The 16,056-nt window shown below is 41.4% G+C and overlaps 2 protein-coding genes across 8 annotated transcripts in view; one reads left to right on the top strand and one right to left on the bottom strand.

The window, feature by feature from the left end:
- The window catches only part of LHFPL3 (LHFPL tetraspan subfamily member 3), a 263,261-nt gene that overhangs the window by 57,610 nt on the left and 189,595 nt on the right, over positions 1 to 16,056 (bottom strand). The gene's annotated exons all lie outside the window — the stretch shown is intronic.
- The window catches only part of LOC125183312 (protein ALEX-like), a 150,112-nt gene that overhangs the window by 112,045 nt on the left and 22,011 nt on the right, over positions 1 to 16,056 (top strand). For 4 of the 5 annotated variants that reach the window (XR_010827717.1, XR_010827674.1, XR_010827679.1 and 1 more), the window contains one exon: positions 4,121 to 4,229. The gene's annotated coding sequence lies outside the window, so the exon portion shown is untranslated. Of the gene's footprint in view, positions 1 to 4,108; positions 4,230 to 16,056 lie in introns of all 5 variants that reach the window. The other variant, XR_010827698.1, reaches the window with a different exon arrangement.

Raw genomic sequence — 16,056 nt, 5'->3', positions numbered from 1 at the left:
TTTAAACATATTTTAATTGATTCAAAAACATTCACATAATTTCTGTAATGGTTTTTAATTGTGCAATTAGTGTAAAGACATAATCATGTAATTAGGCTGTGTAATTACAATGTGTAATAATATTGTAGTGCTGTTATATGCATTCTTTTTAAACAGAAAGAAGGCATGTGTATAACTCTGAAACCATAACCTGTGAGCCCCAAAGTGCCTGTAAATATTTCCTTCTGTATATCCCACCTTTCCTTGTGTGATCATGGAAGTTTGAATATAGGTTTAAAATTGTTGGGGTGACACCAAGTATTTTTAGGAATCAGCTGCACTAAATTGTGTGGTACCAATATGGAATGGTTGCGTTCAGGTGGGGCATGCTTAAAAGCAGATTCTGAGGAAAGTTGAGGGAAATTAAGTGAAGGTGTGATTATAGAGCACATTAACTCCTGCCTGCACTGAAAATGTAATGGTGTCTTTATAATGTGGCTGAACTCTCAATTTCTTACAGTGGAATTTGATGCTGGCCAGATCCAGCTCTCCTTGAGGTCAATGAAGAAGCTCTTGCTGGCTTCAGCAGGGTAGGATCACACTCCCCACCAGGTTGATTCCCCTCCATGAAGGACTTTGAGTTTCCTTCTACCTGCAGAAAATTGATGCCTTATTCTGCATCCCCTCTGCCCCTGCTGTGGTAAAGTCACTGAGGTTTCAGGTGCAATGTTCTTGGATTCATGTACCTTTCTGAGACAGGATGATGTGTCTCAGAAAGAAAGAGTTATTGCTGATGAGTTTTATCAGCTCCCAAGTGGATCAGACGATCTATTTCATAACGCTGAAAAGTGTTTCACAACTCACAAAATTAATCTAAAATGGGATTAATAGCTATAATTACCGACTTGTTTTGAAGAGTTCAGGTGACTGTCTCCAACATTCATCTACACTTCACTTATTTTAAGGAAAGGGTGGTAAATCCCCAAACCAGACATATGTTGTAGGTTTGCATATGAGACATCCTTCACCCCCAGCTGTGGAAATGGCATTGTAACTGTCACTGTTTTTGTACAGAATTAATGAACAGTTTGCAAAATGTATCACGACCTTGCTAGCTGATGGATGTGTTAATAATGCCTTATTTAGATTTTGCAGAAACATGACCTAGTTTCATTCACACATTGGCATCGCAGTTAACTACAGTGAATGGAGTTTTCAAGCAAGCAGGTGCAAATGCTGGAAGCAGTCTGTGCAGCTACCTGGGTGGAGGTCTAATGCTCCTCCAAACAGTGCCTCAAATGAGATAGCACAGCTGGGTAATACCTTCTATGCAATACGTAATCACATAGTCATAGAACATCCTGAGTTGGAAGGGAACCACAAGGATCATGGAGTTCAGCTCCTGGCTCCACGCAGGACCACCCAAAAATCAGACCATGTGTCTGAGAGCACTGTCCAAATGCTCCTTGAACTCCAGCAGCTCGGTGCTGTGCCCACTGCCCTGGGGAGCCTGTCCCAGTGCCCGACCACCCTCTGGGTGCAGAACCTTTCCCTAACCCCAGCCTGACCCTCCCCTGTCCCAGCTCCATGCCGTTCCCTCGGGTCCTGTCGCTGTCCCCAGAGAGCAGAGCTCAGCGCCTGCCCCTCCGCTCCCCTCGTGAGGGAGCTGCAGGCCGCCATGAGGCCTCCCCTCAGCCTGCTCTGCTCGGGGCTGAACAAACCAAGGGACCTCAGCCATCCTCATACATCCTGCTGTCTAGGCCCTTCACCATCTTTGTAGCCCTCCCTTGGACACTCTCTAATAGTTTTATGTCTTTCTTACACTGTGGCACCCAAACCTCCACACAGTACTGGAGGTGAGGCCGCACAGCACAGAGCAGAGCAGAGCAGGACAATCCCTTCCCTTGCCCAGCTGGCAGTGCTGTGCCTGATGCTCCCCAGGGTATGGCTGGCCCTTTTGGCTGCCAGGGTACACTGCTGGCTCATGTTCAACTTGTTGTTGACCAGACAATAATTACTTCAGGATGTGCCAGTCTATCCAAAAGGTCTGGTACACTTTTAAGGCATCTTATGTCATTGGCCAGCAAGCAGCCTTGCCAATCTAACAGCTTGTCACCAAGAGGACATTTGACTCTCATTTCCTCCTGTCCCTTCAGAGCCTGCAGACCATGTGTTGTGCAACCACAGTCGGGTGCTGCTGGAGATGGCGTGACCTTTCTGTGAGCTGACCTGATTGCTAACACAACTGGAATGTATTCACTTTTTCTGGTCTGTAAATTCCAACATGCAGCACAGCAGCCACCAAGGCAGGAGGATGGAGCTTGTATGTAGGGGCAGAGGGGTGAGGTAGGGCAGGCAATGGGACTACCTTAATTTGGTGGTAATGAGCTGTTAGACCAGCTCCTGTACAATGGACGTGATTAGTAGGACTATCCAGAACAGCATCCAAAGCACCCTACTGTGCCACAACAGATTATTTGCTAATGGAGGATATATATCCTAAGAGACTAAAAGCATGTATACAAAAGATAAATGGACTTGCAATCTAATATCTTGATTTTATGTTCCTTCACCAGAACCAAAATCTTACTTTTGTATTGCTGCTGTCTTAGGAAAAAGCTGCTTCGCCTCTCCCCAGAGTGAAAATAATAGTGGTTCAGACGAAAAGCTATATTTCCTTGCACTGGAAATGATTGGTTTCAAACCAATTCATACCTTCTTGTTACTTAAAAAAAATATGGATGGAATGATATGTATTATAATACTCAGGCTGTTCAAGCTTGAGGTTTCAAGTGCTACTAAAACATTACCCATGCACACAGCCTGCAGTAAAATCCAGATGAATACATCTGGGGGGAACTTTATTAGTAAGATACATGTATCCACCTGCTGATGGAGAACAGTAATGACCAGGGGCTGGAGACACCTCCTGGTGGACAGGGCAGTGCCTTTTTCGGAACACACCTTCACATTGTCCATTCATCCCCTTTACTGTGACATTCCTATAGTCATGGCATGACCTATACTCTGAAGCAGAACTGAGAGAGTGAGGAACCCTCTGAATGAATGTGTTACTCAGTGAATTTATCTCCCTGTTTTCTCTTGGTGATTTCGGTGGTGACAGGGTTTGATTTCTGCACATTTACTGATTACAGTCTAATCTGCTTCTACCACTGCTCTGATCTGCTCCATCTTCTGCTTGCTGTTCCCATTTGTTTTGGGAGGGTGGTCCCTAACTTCACGTGGCATTTTTCTTTTTCCTGATCAAATACCTGAAACTTTCAGAGAAGGGAGAAAAGTAAAAGATTTCCGTCTAACAAGGTGAAGCCACAGAGAGAAAACCTTTATACAAACTGATCTTTGTAACATGTTTTGCTGGACTTTCTTGAAGTCTGCTGTAAGAGAGCTCATTGCTGACATGAATGCATCAAACAAAGACCGAGCTATCAGAGCGACTGCACAAGTTTTATTTGTACACATCTTGGTGAATACTTCTTGCCACATTTCTCAAGTAACTCAGCCAAAACTGTTGCAACAGCAGCTGGAGTTTCTCAACATGCACAAGTCCTGCTGAAGCTGCTGATCAGTAATGTGTGGAGTTTTTTTCACAGTACAGTAGAGATTCTGGGGCTGCTGCTTGCATAAGTGAAAAAGCAAAAGTGCAGAGCAGACTGGAGCACAGAGTCTGGCGCCTTCACTAAAACAGCACTTCCCTTCAACTTTCTCAATTTGACAGATGTTTCATGAGAGTTATTTTTAGTAAATTGTTTTTCATGGTAATATGCACTTTTATCATATCTTCTTCACGAGGAGCTCCAACTGTTTCAGTAGTGTTAATTGAAAAACCCTTGCAGAAGATGCTGGAGGCAAGCAAAGAGTGCTGGAGCCTCTGAAGGACAGGGAAACTGAGGCACAGTTATGTGCTTTGACAAAGTAACATAGAATTGGGAATAGTCTTTCCACTCCCCAGTTCTCTGGTCTGGCCTCGAGGTGGGGACTGCTTCCAATTTCCCCTCTTTGCTTTTGTGGTGGCTTGAGCAAAATCAGTGCTATGCTGCATTTGTTTTGAATGAAGGTGATGGTAGTTATGCTGGAAATGAGTTGCTTCTCCCTTTCCTGTACCCAACAGCTTTTCTTTCAGTTGCAGAGGACTGGGCAGAGTGGCAACCAGAGGGCCCAGGGGTTTCTGCATCACACAAGGTGACACAGCCCAGAGGACCCTGCAGAGATGCCTGCATCTGAAAAGACAGGTAAGCCTGCAAATCCTGCACATCAGCAGGGTTTATTAGATCTGACTGCACTGCAATAATGCACCTGTGTAGCTGCAAACACCTGTGTCGTGTGTCTGTGTCCTGTTTTGATTTAGGAGACCTATGCATCATGCTCTGTTATGAGATATACACACATAAAATACTCCTTGCCAGATGGAAACAGCATCTCAGTAACATCTGGAGGAGGGAAACAACACCCAGAAACTGAAAGGCAAAGACCAGAGCTCATTGACTTGGCACAAGGTGCTGTTTAGACATTAGATGAGGATTAAAACCAACATGGCCTTGTCAGCTTGACCCTGTGCTGAAGCTCCTTGTCGCCAGGCTTGCTTCTGGGATGCAATCATGATGGTCCAGCTGCCCTCACACCTGAACCACTCATGGCTCTTCATGGGCCAGAATTTCCAACCCTCCCCATGCTGTCACCATGGCCTTCCCTCCAAAGCTTGGGGGGAATACAATGCCACAGGCTAAGGTCTGACATATCTAACATACTCCTAAACTGCCATAGCATGTAAAGTAATGGAATTATTTTTTTTTGTTTTGTTTTCTGTTTTTCTCAGTGCAAATTTGCATCCTGCCCATTTTTTCTAGATGCTTTGAACTGGGAATTACCATCAGGCTGGAGATCAATCTCTAGGGTTCATCAGCTGAAGAGACAATAACAAGATTTTTATTTCGGGAGGACAAAACTGTCTCCACGTTGTCAGTGGGCACAAGATGACAGGACTTGATGCTGTTCTTGCTCACACTGCTGAAGGGGCTACGGTACTTTGCTGCAGTCAGCAGAGATCAGACGATGGGGGGTTTTCCTGGACACTCCTGCCCCATGCTCTCTGTGGGAGGCGCTGTGCACAGGCTCAGTCTCAAAGGTGGCCAAATCCTGAGCAGAGCAGCTGAGCACAGCACAGCCCTGGCATGCTGGTGCAGAGCTGCTTGGCTGAATGCTAATGGCACTTGCCTTCATCCCACCTTTTCCTTGGTTGTGACAAAAGAAATGCTGCATCCTCAAAATGCTGAATTTCCTAGACCAGCTCTCTCTATCTTTCTGTTTTTGAAAGGAAATTGCTGCAAAGTGTTGATTGACAGGATTTGTGGATACAGATTTTTGCTTATCTACAAACCATTTATACTGTGGGTGCTACTTGCCTACTGCTCATTAGGAAGAGTTAATATCAGTTTTCTGGAAGATAGAAGTTCCCCAGGCGTGGCCCATACCCCACTGAGTTTGTCAGCTGCAGTAAGCATCACATCTTCAATCAGTATTGTGGACTTCTTCTCATGAACCCAGTTCATAAACCCTAGCAGCATTTGGCACATGCAAAATGTAATCTGGAGATGAGAATCAGTTATTTCGTATGCACTGACCTTCAGGAAAGTTTTGTACAGTTGGTTGCTGAAAAGATAGTATCTCCTAGGAAGATTGCCATCTGCAGAGGCACGTAGCTTGGTTCTACCTTGTTTATCTTCAGCCAAACAAGGAAACAAATTCTCTGAGGAGCAGCCTGAGATCCTATCGGCCAGAACTTAATAGGAAGTTCTAGTCCCTTGGCATATTTTGGGAGCTGTACCCACAGCTAAGCTTGTAGCGGAAGGTATTGGCCATGCCTGTGTTGCAGATATTTTTAAATACAACTGTTAGGTAAATAACCATTTTTTCACTTTATTGGCTGAAAAAATAGTTTGGGTCTGAACCAAAACAGAATTTTACTTTTTTTTTTTTTTTAAAAAAAATGGTGTCTCCACCACTTCCTATTGTATTATTTTATTTACAGTTAAACCAAAATGTTTCATGAGATACATTTTGAATTGTTTAGATGCTTGAATAGTCTTTTTATTGGTCAGCTTTAAATGAGCCTGATGTTGCAAAAGCAGTTACAATAAACTAATGAAGCCTGGCTTTCAGTGAACAGCATGTCCTCCTTCTACGTGTCCTGAGCATGACCCAATTCCTTTACCATGGCCCAATGACCCTTCCATGTCAACAACTTGCTTCCTCTTACACCCAGGTATTTTCTACCTAAGACACCTATCTTCCTCATGAATTAGTACTCCCTCACGAGTACTTCCAGCTCCCCTTGCATCCCCAAAACTTTCCATACTCCCAGGCCCCAAATGTCCCTTACAGACTCTTTCCCACAGACCCTTGGCTTTATTCCACTTTCCCTACATTTTTATACACATACACTGAGAAATACTTGCAATGTTTTCATATACTCAACCTAACTTGATCTTGACAGACAATAATGACACAGCAGGCAGTGCAGCATATTTGAAATGAGATTTGTGCTGAGTTGGCCATCCAAGTGCTGTTAAGCGTTGGATCTCCTGGCTTTCCCTTAGTGTGATTGCTAATTAATGCTCTCCCTTTTATCCAGCCATTGATCTTCAGAACACTTCTGGGAGTAATGTTAAACTTTTGACAAATTTTGTTGAAATTACATGATGGATTTAAAAGTTATTAAGGAAAAGGATTACTAAACAGGTGGGCAGATAAGCAGCGTCATTCCATAAGGAAATTGTTTTGAGGGAAAAATCAGAAATTTTTGCTTTAAGATATCAAAATGAAATGAGCTAGCATAAAAAATAATTGGAATAAAGCAAAATATTAAATTCAACATCCATCCATTAAAAGGCTTTGTATCTTGAAATACTATTGCTCTTTTAATGTGCAGTTTGTCAGAAAAGGTTCTATAATAGGGTTTTTCTTGTTCTGAGATCCAGATGGTACCCGTTGCACTACAAGGAATCAAGAAGACATTATTGAATTAAAGTCAAAATTCTGACTTTGTTGATTATTTTAAGAACCAGTCTCTGAAAACTCCTATTTCAGTGACTTTTTTTTGCCTCAGTCTTCACTGGCAAGAGGTCTAGCCACATAGCCCAAGACCCAGAAGCAAAGGCAGAGAATGGTAGAATGATGAACCACCCACAGTATGAGAAGGTCAGGTAGGATACAATCTAAGGAATATAAAGGTGCACAAGTCCATAGGACCTGATGGGATGCATCTGTGGGTCCTGAGGGAAGTAGCAAATGTAGTTGCTAAGCCACTATCCATGAGAAGTTGTGCCAGTCTGGTGAAGTTCCCACTGACCGGAAGAGAGGAAACATAAACCCCATTTTTAAAAAGGAAAAAAAAGAAGACCCGGTTCCTACTGGGCTGTAGTTCCTACTAGTAGTTCCTACTGTAGTTCCTACAGCCCAGTCAGTCTCACCTCTGTGCCTGGCAAGATCATGGAGAAGATCCTCCTGGAAACTATGATAAGTACACAGGAAATATGGAAGTAATTGGTGACAGCCAACATGGCTTCACTAAGGGCAGATCATGCCTGACAAATCTGGTGGCCTTCTATGACAGGGTTACAGCATTGGTGGATAGGGGAAGAGTGACTTAAATCATCTACCTGGACTTGTGCAAAGCATTTGGCACTGTCCCACATGATATCCTTGTCTCTAAACTGGAGAGACATGGATTTGATGGATGGACCACTCAGTGGGTAAGGAATTGGCTGGATGGTTGCATTCAAAGTGTTGCAGTCAATGGCTCAATGTCCAGGTGGCAATCAGTAACGAGTGGTGTTCCTCAGGGGTCAGTATTGGGACCAGTGCTGTTTAACATCTTTGTCAGCGACATGGACAGTGGGATCAAGTGCTCCCTCACCAAGTCTGCCGATGACACCAAGCTGTGTGGTGTGGCCAACACGCAGGAGGGAAGGGATGCCACCCAGAGGGACCTGGTCAGGCCTGAGAGGTGGGCCTGTGCTACCTCATGAGGTTCAACAAGGCCAAGTGCAAGGTCCTGCACCTGGGCCGGGGCAATCCCAAGCACAAACACAGGCTGGGTGGAGAATGAATTGAGAGCAGCCCTGAGGAGAAGGCCCTGGGGGTGCTGGTGGATGAGAAGCTCACCATGACCCAGCAATGTGCGCTTGCAGCCCAGAAAGCCAACTGTGTCCTGGGCTGCATCAACAGAAGCGTGGGTAGCAGGACGAGGGAGGTGATTGTTCCCTTCTGCTCTGCCCTCATGAGACCCCACCTGGCGCCTGTGTTCAGCTCCAGGGCCACAGCACAAGAAGGACATGGACATATTGGAACAAGTCCAGAGGAGGGCCACAAGGATGATCAAAAGGCTGGAACTCCTCTCCTATGAAGACAGGCTGAGGGTGTTGGGGTTGCTCAGTCTAGAGAAGGCTCTGGGAAGATCTTACAGTGGCCTTCCAGTGCCTAAATCATAATCACTGTAGACTAAATTTATTGGAAACTTTAGAGAAAGAAGTGTCACATACTAGGTTAATTCACTTTACTAATTCAACAGGTTTTAAATGCTGAGATGGAGTGGGAGTGCAGAGACTGCTGTACTGTCCAAGGCATTGGTACAAGCCATTGAAAGTTAATTGTTGGCTCTACTGCTTAGCTCTCCAAAAATGTATCAGCTGTCTCATAATATATTCACATCACACCCATCTCCATCACATGCCTGATCTACAAAGTCAGTCTTGTCAAGAACAAGCAGTTACTGTCCTTCAGAAGAGACCTCAAGTTGACTCACTTTTTGGGTGTATGATATTCCATATTGACAACCAGATTTTCAGAGATTTGAGTGACATATCTAGGTGTATTCTGGAAATAGGTATTAGATATCTGAAGTTAGGAGGCTAAAGATGAAGGCATTCAAAGGTAGATATGTTCTCCATTCATTTCTGAGTCTTCCTAGTGGGATTGTTTAGACTGTTCGTTAGTACAGGTTTAAGATATATGGATTTTTCTGTTATTGGCATTTGTCTGCTAACAGGTGAGCAGAACCCAACTTTTTGTAGTTGCTGTTATTTGTTTGTTTGTTTTAGATTTTTCAGCTATTAGTCATCATCTAGATTCAATTTTTGGCAATTCTCATCAAATATGTGCTGTACTATAATTTATGATTTAGAAATGAAAAGTACCAAGTGTCTCAAACTGTCAAAACTAGCCTGTTCACAAATTCAACACTTAGAAAAATAGCACAATACATTAACTAGACTGGACAAGTGTTGAATTGCTGCATTCTTTCCTTGTTGAAAAAAGTAATAATAATTGGTCAATGCAGAGGGTTTTGATCTGAGTGATAGCTATAACAACCCATGTATACTTATTACATGATAACATTCACCTCTTCCCAAGCAGGCTAAGAATTATAATACCATTTATAATGTTTCTACTGTTAGAGTTTAGAAAGTCATACAAGATATACACTAAAATAAGAAACAAACAACAAAAAACCCACAACACACCACCACCACCAAACAGAAAATTTCCCATTTGCTTCTATATTTTGTCTGCTTAACTGATGATATAATCATTTCTTCTATTATTAGGTATATATAAATTGAGAAAACACCTAGTTGTGGCATTATGAAAGTTGAAGACTAGAAATAAAAATGAAATAAAGAGATTTGCTAAGCAACTGGGATACAAATGCATACTGTATGAAAGCATAGGGGAGAAAGAAAAGAAAGAAAGGAGAAGCAAGGTGGAATGGAGGCACAGCCCAGGATATCTGCGGAGAAGAGAAAATTGAACAATGGACATTATTTATCATAATTGCCGAGTTTGAAAGAGATTAGTGCTTTATCTCTCTGCAAGTTTTTTTGAGGAGGACCTCAATTAATGCTTGAAACTAAATATAGGTCTAGACAAACACAGGCTGACCTCAATGCTATGCAGAGTTTAAGAGGATATTCTGAAGAATTATTGGAGAAAATGTAATGCAGGTTTAGTAGATGCTGTACAGTGCTGGACTAACATGACTGGTTTCAGGTGGAACTCAACAATATTAAAAAATAATCTAAGTAGCATATAGTGTACCATAATGGGCACTGACGTCACCAGCCTCCAGGTCCTCTTTCCATGTCAACACGAAGAAGGTGACTTCTTTGTAAATTTTTTGGGATCATAGGATTAGGATCTGATATACAAATTATTTTGAAATATGAAATCCAATCATTTCATGCTGTAATCTACAGCACTTAGCAGTTTTACAACATTTTTGTACCTATATTAGTGCCTGAGTACAATTTTATTGTCTCTAACCTTTTTGAGAACTGGTTGATAGATGAGCAGACACAGCCTCAAATGCCAGCTGCTCACTAGTGTATAAATGATTGATCAGTGTATAAATCTGATGATCTTCTGGCATCTTTGCAAACATACAACTTCTAATCATTTCACAGAGCTCTTTCAGGGATTTATTTAAGATAAGCTTGTCAGTCCTCTTCAGGAAAATTGTTGGACTGATAGTTATATGGGAAGATTTATTGTACTTAATAATATGTCATCTTTGGCCATATTCAATAGGAATTAGCATCTACAGAGCAGCAGGGAGAATATTTATAAAATTTAGGCAGAACATTAGAGGGTAGTTTTGCTCTTTAGATAGTTACCGCCTCTGCTTGGAAGTGCTGAGGCCACATGCCAGTGAATTCTAAGAGGTTTTCAGCTATCATTTTAAATTCTACAATTAGATGCTGCAGACTCATTCTGAAAGGGCATAGAGATGCAGCCTTTAAAGCTGATACAATTTTTTATTTTCCCAAGGAAAGATTCTCCTTAACCGTTTGGCACTATGTTGCCAAATCCAGTGTTTCCATTAAGGATGCAAGTCCTATGTTTTTGTGGCTGTTCTTCTATGTACAACACCTTCATACTTTGCCCACATGGCTTCTGTACCCAATTTCCCATTAACACTTTAACAATATTTTTTCTTCTTCACATTTGAAACACACTGAATGATTTCTAATGCACTGACACTTTCCCTAGTAGACCAGTATTTGTCTCTGTAGGATATATGATGTCTGAACTTCATTGTTTTATCAGTTTTATTTGTAAGGGATCAGCCAATTGTTATTGTCAGAGTGTTACGATAGTTCTTGAAAGGAAACGTGGTACTGTTTGATACACATCAACCATTAAAACATCTGAAATATGTTGTTTGAAACACTCTATGCCCAAGGATTAATATAGGTAAGATTCATGACTATTTAAAATGTGCATGAATTGCTCTAATGGATTCAGTTTGCTCCCACCCTCTAAAATTCTTATTGATTTTCCAGGATGAAGGAAACCACTGCATAATCATGTCCAACATGCCCAGTGGAAAAGCTTTGAGGATTTTGGTTCAATAATCTACTTAAAAATAAAAAGAATTGTAGTAAATATTTTGTTTAAAATGAGTCCATTTTAGCTATGCCAATCTAATTTGGTTTCTGAATTTACTTTCTTTGAAGTAACCATTAAATAACTGAACTATTGTATTCTGCACAGATTTCAGATGCACCCATTTTAGCAGGCATTTACATAACACTGCTATTTTTCTCAATACTTATCCAATGTGCACTTATCATTCACATGTATTATTATGGTAGAAATGGAAAAAATACAACTAAACTATTGCTTCCGTGTTCAGGAAGCAAGCAATTATCTCCCTTTACATTTTGTTACTGGTAGCAATGCTGGTGGATTTACTCAGTATTTCAAGATGGTTGTCCACTTATTAGACCATACAGTGGGAATTCAGGGTCTTCAGCTATACCAAACAATAGGCACTGTTCATCCTATAAAGATCCACCTTTATGACTGAACTCTCCATGTGGATTGAGAGTTTATGAAACCCTTGGAAGAGTGGGGAAGGAAAACAAACAAAGACATAGGGATGCAAGGGATGCACAAAGTGCCCCTACACTATTAGTCCAGACAACAGTGCATGTGTATCTGAATCCAGTGCACGTGTAGAAAAGGAAGAAGTTTGCTCCTAGTCTCCTCTTCTTCAGATCTTTACCTCTCCTTCTAGTGAGAAAGAGAGAGACCTACAACATCCAGATGTTCTCCAGTCTGCCGGGAGCCAGTGGCAATGTCCATTGACTATCTCTGAGCTGCTGCGGTGAAGAAGACCAAAGAAGTCTTTGTTTGTGTTAGCAAATGACTTATAAGTGTGGCCTGATGCAGAATGATACATCATGGTGCAAGAAACAGCCACACATTGACAGAGAACATGTGGGATATGGCAGAGGTAGAAACCTAGGGGTATGGCAGAGTTAGAAACACTCCTGGAAGAGTGTCCGGCTCTGATTCCACAATTTAAGCAATGCTGACAAGCTGGAGGGGATTCAGACCGTCCTACAGCTTGTGTGATATTGGAGAGTAGCTTAAACGACCATGCTGATATTTTCAGCCTCTATCAGACACGGAGTTATACAAAGAGCAGAGAGCTTTGGTTTTAGTGTGCATGGACTAGACACGAACAATTCACTCAGTGATTAGGAGAGAATTGGTTGGGAACATCAGAGGGCAGGGACTGAGGGAAATGGCCTACAGGAACCAAAGCAATGGTCTGTCTGGTGTCAGACGCTGCCGCCTAGAAGGGTGTAGTACTTTGAGATTAAAGACTGCTCTGAGATGAATGACTATGCAATGACATCTTCATGCCAGCTCATTATGATCCTGAAAATTTTTAGATTTACTAAACTAAGGTGAAGGTGGTTTGTAAAATCAAACGTGCAGGGGTGTTGTAAATACATTTAGTCAAATGAGATTGCAAGAAAATGACTATTTTCAGTCTTACCATGTCTGTAGAACACATTTTATACCAAATGCTCTTGAAGTAAGTGCATAAAAATATTTCTGACAGCTGGAGTGCTTGCATGCCAAATGGCTGAAAGACTAAACTTAATAACATGGTCCAAGTGCTATGAACAAAGTCATTGATATAATTTAAATATATGAATTAAGAAAAAACAGATAGAAAAGGTATGCAAAACCTTGATTGACTCTCTCTGGATTGCAATTTCACTTTTTATCTATTATGCTCCTTTCTGGCAAATGAAGTTAGCATACACCTACTGAAATCTTGAGTGCAATGTCACTCATGAATATCATGTTTCTGTTTCCACTTCCATTGCTATTGTCTGGTGTTGTATCAAGTAAATCTGTACAGACATGGCAAAGTCAACAGAGAAAGATCTTGGCAGCCAAGAACAGAACATTAACTTTCAGCCCCAGCAAACATGTGCCTGGTAGGGTCACTCCAGAGCCAAGGAACAACAATATATGCGTGCCCTAGTCTGGGCTTGTCTTCCCAGGCATCTTGGGTTTGGCTTCCCAGGCATCCAGAAGAGGTCAATGGGAATGACAGTCTACCAAGCTTGTCATTCAGAAGAAGACGAGGGATTCAACAGAAAGTGCAGAACAACTCTGGAAGTGGTCCAGAAATAATACAAAGAGTTTCAAGGTTCTAGAATAAGGCAATATAAAAATAACTGGCTAAATAGAGAAAAACTACACTGCCAGCACCAAGCTGATCAATTTTTGCTTGTAGTAAGCTGTCTTGGACATTACCTGTGACAGAAACCAGAAAGAGACAGATATCTCAAATATCTCATTAGGTATGACTTACATGTCTCATTGAGTGTAACTTTGGAAAACAAGGCTGTTTGCCTTGCTTTCATTTGGAATTTTTGATAGATCTTTCATTCTAAAGCTACTGACAACATCCTTTGTTTCTATTGACATTATGCTCAGAAAGGGGGACATTACCTGATTTTTTTTTTCAGATGCCTTTTTTGCAGATAGAAAATGATGTTCGCTTTATGCAACTACTGAAGAAGAGTCAAAACAAATTCACAGTAGAAATGTGATAATGCAACTAATGACTTTTTAAATAATGAGAAAGATTTCCATGAAAATTACTGGAACTTGCTTCAACAGGGAACAATTACAGCTCAGTTCTACAGGCTTCATCTGTATGCAAGAACAAGCCATTAGGACTGTTGTGAACATATGGACAGCCCAGGCAGTTCGCTGAATTTGCAAGTTGGACTGGACAGCAAAATGTCCTTGTAGATCAGCTTTTCCTCCTAAGTCTAGATTATTGGCACAAACCTGTCTTCATTATTTAGTCTGTGTTAACATGTTGATCAAAACCACTTATGCAAGAATGGTTGAGTCATGAGCTTTCCTGTTCTCTGCTGTTTCTTCTAAAAATGTGTCTCCTGCCAATAGGGATGAGAGCATGGATGGTGTAGGGTATGATACTCTTTGTGAGTGACTAGCTCTACCTGGAATGAAGTATGTGCCAGCTACTTCCCTTTTGTACATCTTTGTATTATGAAATATCTCTGATTTTTGTCCAGACTTCAAAACATTTCTAATGCAACTACCAGCGACGGCGCAGTCAGACATGTTGCCTTCTATCTCAGTAAATACTGTCCTGCTTGTAACAGGCCATACACAACAGGCTTTATGTTAAGTTAAAAATACAGGTCTCCAGATCTGTCAGGCTTTGTCTGAACTTGTCTAGGCCAGAGTTTTGTTTTAGCTTGTAACAGCACTTCGTAATGACCTAATCACCCACTGCTATGCATCATGTCACTAAGTTTTTTAATGTTCAACTCCTCTGTGGCTTGCTGCCCTACAGAATTTGTAAGCAGAGCACAGAGCCCATACAACACATCGAGTTCCCCATAGCATTTAAGAAGTATTTTTTTAGGCTGGGTATCTTTTTGTGACCAGCATACCTTGAAGTCCTGCTACTTGGTCCTTCATATCATGAGCTCATTAAATGGAGAGATAATTTCTTTAACTGAGCTGTTGTATGAGATTCCTTTCAGAGTGTAACAGCAAGTGGGACCCATCTTTCTAAGAGACAGAAAGCAGTTCACCATGTTCTTCCTTCATTAATCAGTGGGGAACTACAACTCTTTATTCATGGTCTCCAGCTTCTTCAGTTAAGTAATTAATGCGTATACTTAGGACTAATTTTACTTTCTCATTATAGAAAGTAGAGTTGGAAAGGAACTGTTGGATCAGCTGATATATCAATCAGCACCACTGCAAGATTGACCTTTATTTAATAAGGTATTTTAATCAACTTTCGACTTTTAGTTTTGATGTCTCATTTGCCTCCCCTTAAGAGTATCACCATTTAATGCAGTGGTAAAGTACATCCCTGATGAAACACTTTATTTGAAGCTTAGTCTCAGTATACATACTTTCAGTAATAATACCACTATTCAGCTTTCCTAATTCACCTTCTGTTGATGAAACACAACATACCCAATCAAAGTCAGTCTAATTTGCCCTATTTAAAAGATGGAGAAATGGAGAAATCAAATGATAGATCCAAGCTTGGTAAGAGAACCAGGAATCAAACTCATCTATTCTGAATACCGCTCCAGGGTTTTTCTCTTACTGCCACTTAGTGCAAATAGAAAAGTCTAAGTAATTTCTCACATGTGCATCTCACACACTCGTAAACACAAAAGTAGACATTTTGAAGTGGAAGAGTTTTTTTTTTTTTTTCTGGGAGTGGGAGTGTTTTCTAAGTCCATAGTGAAGCACCTTGACTTCTGATCTTGCTCCCTATCTTCCTCCCCTGAGTTTCTACTGAAACCTCCAAAATACTTTGATTTTCTGCCTGCCTTGGTTTGAGGACGTTCTTTTCTGATGTTGGAGGTTCTCAGTCCTCCAGTTCTGATCTCCAGCAACAGTGTCCTACACAATATGTTGTAGACTGCGGTGGAGGAGCCAGAAATCCTGTGGCTGGAGCTGTTCTGCTTCATGTGATAGAATTCAGTATACACTGGACAAGAGAGCACAGGACATTAGGGCACTGAAAAGGAAAGTCCAGGATTTGGATCTAATGGCTGTTCATACAGTCCTTGGATGAAAGTTTATATCTTGGGCATAGACCCTACAGCAGTGATATGAGAATCTTATGCCAGGAGAGATGAAGTTCCCTCTGATGTTGATCACAATGAAATATCCATGTTTACCTTT

Source organism: Anser cygnoides, chromosome 1 (genome assembly GCF_040182565.1).
Source record: "Anser cygnoides isolate HZ-2024a breed goose chromosome 1, Taihu_goose_T2T_genome, whole genome shotgun sequence".
In the NCBI taxonomy this organism is placed as follows: domain Eukaryota; kingdom Metazoa; phylum Chordata; class Aves; order Anseriformes; family Anatidae; genus Anser; species Anser cygnoides.
Note: the sequence above shows the minus strand (reverse complement) of the source record. Positions and strands in the feature narration are given on the sequence as shown.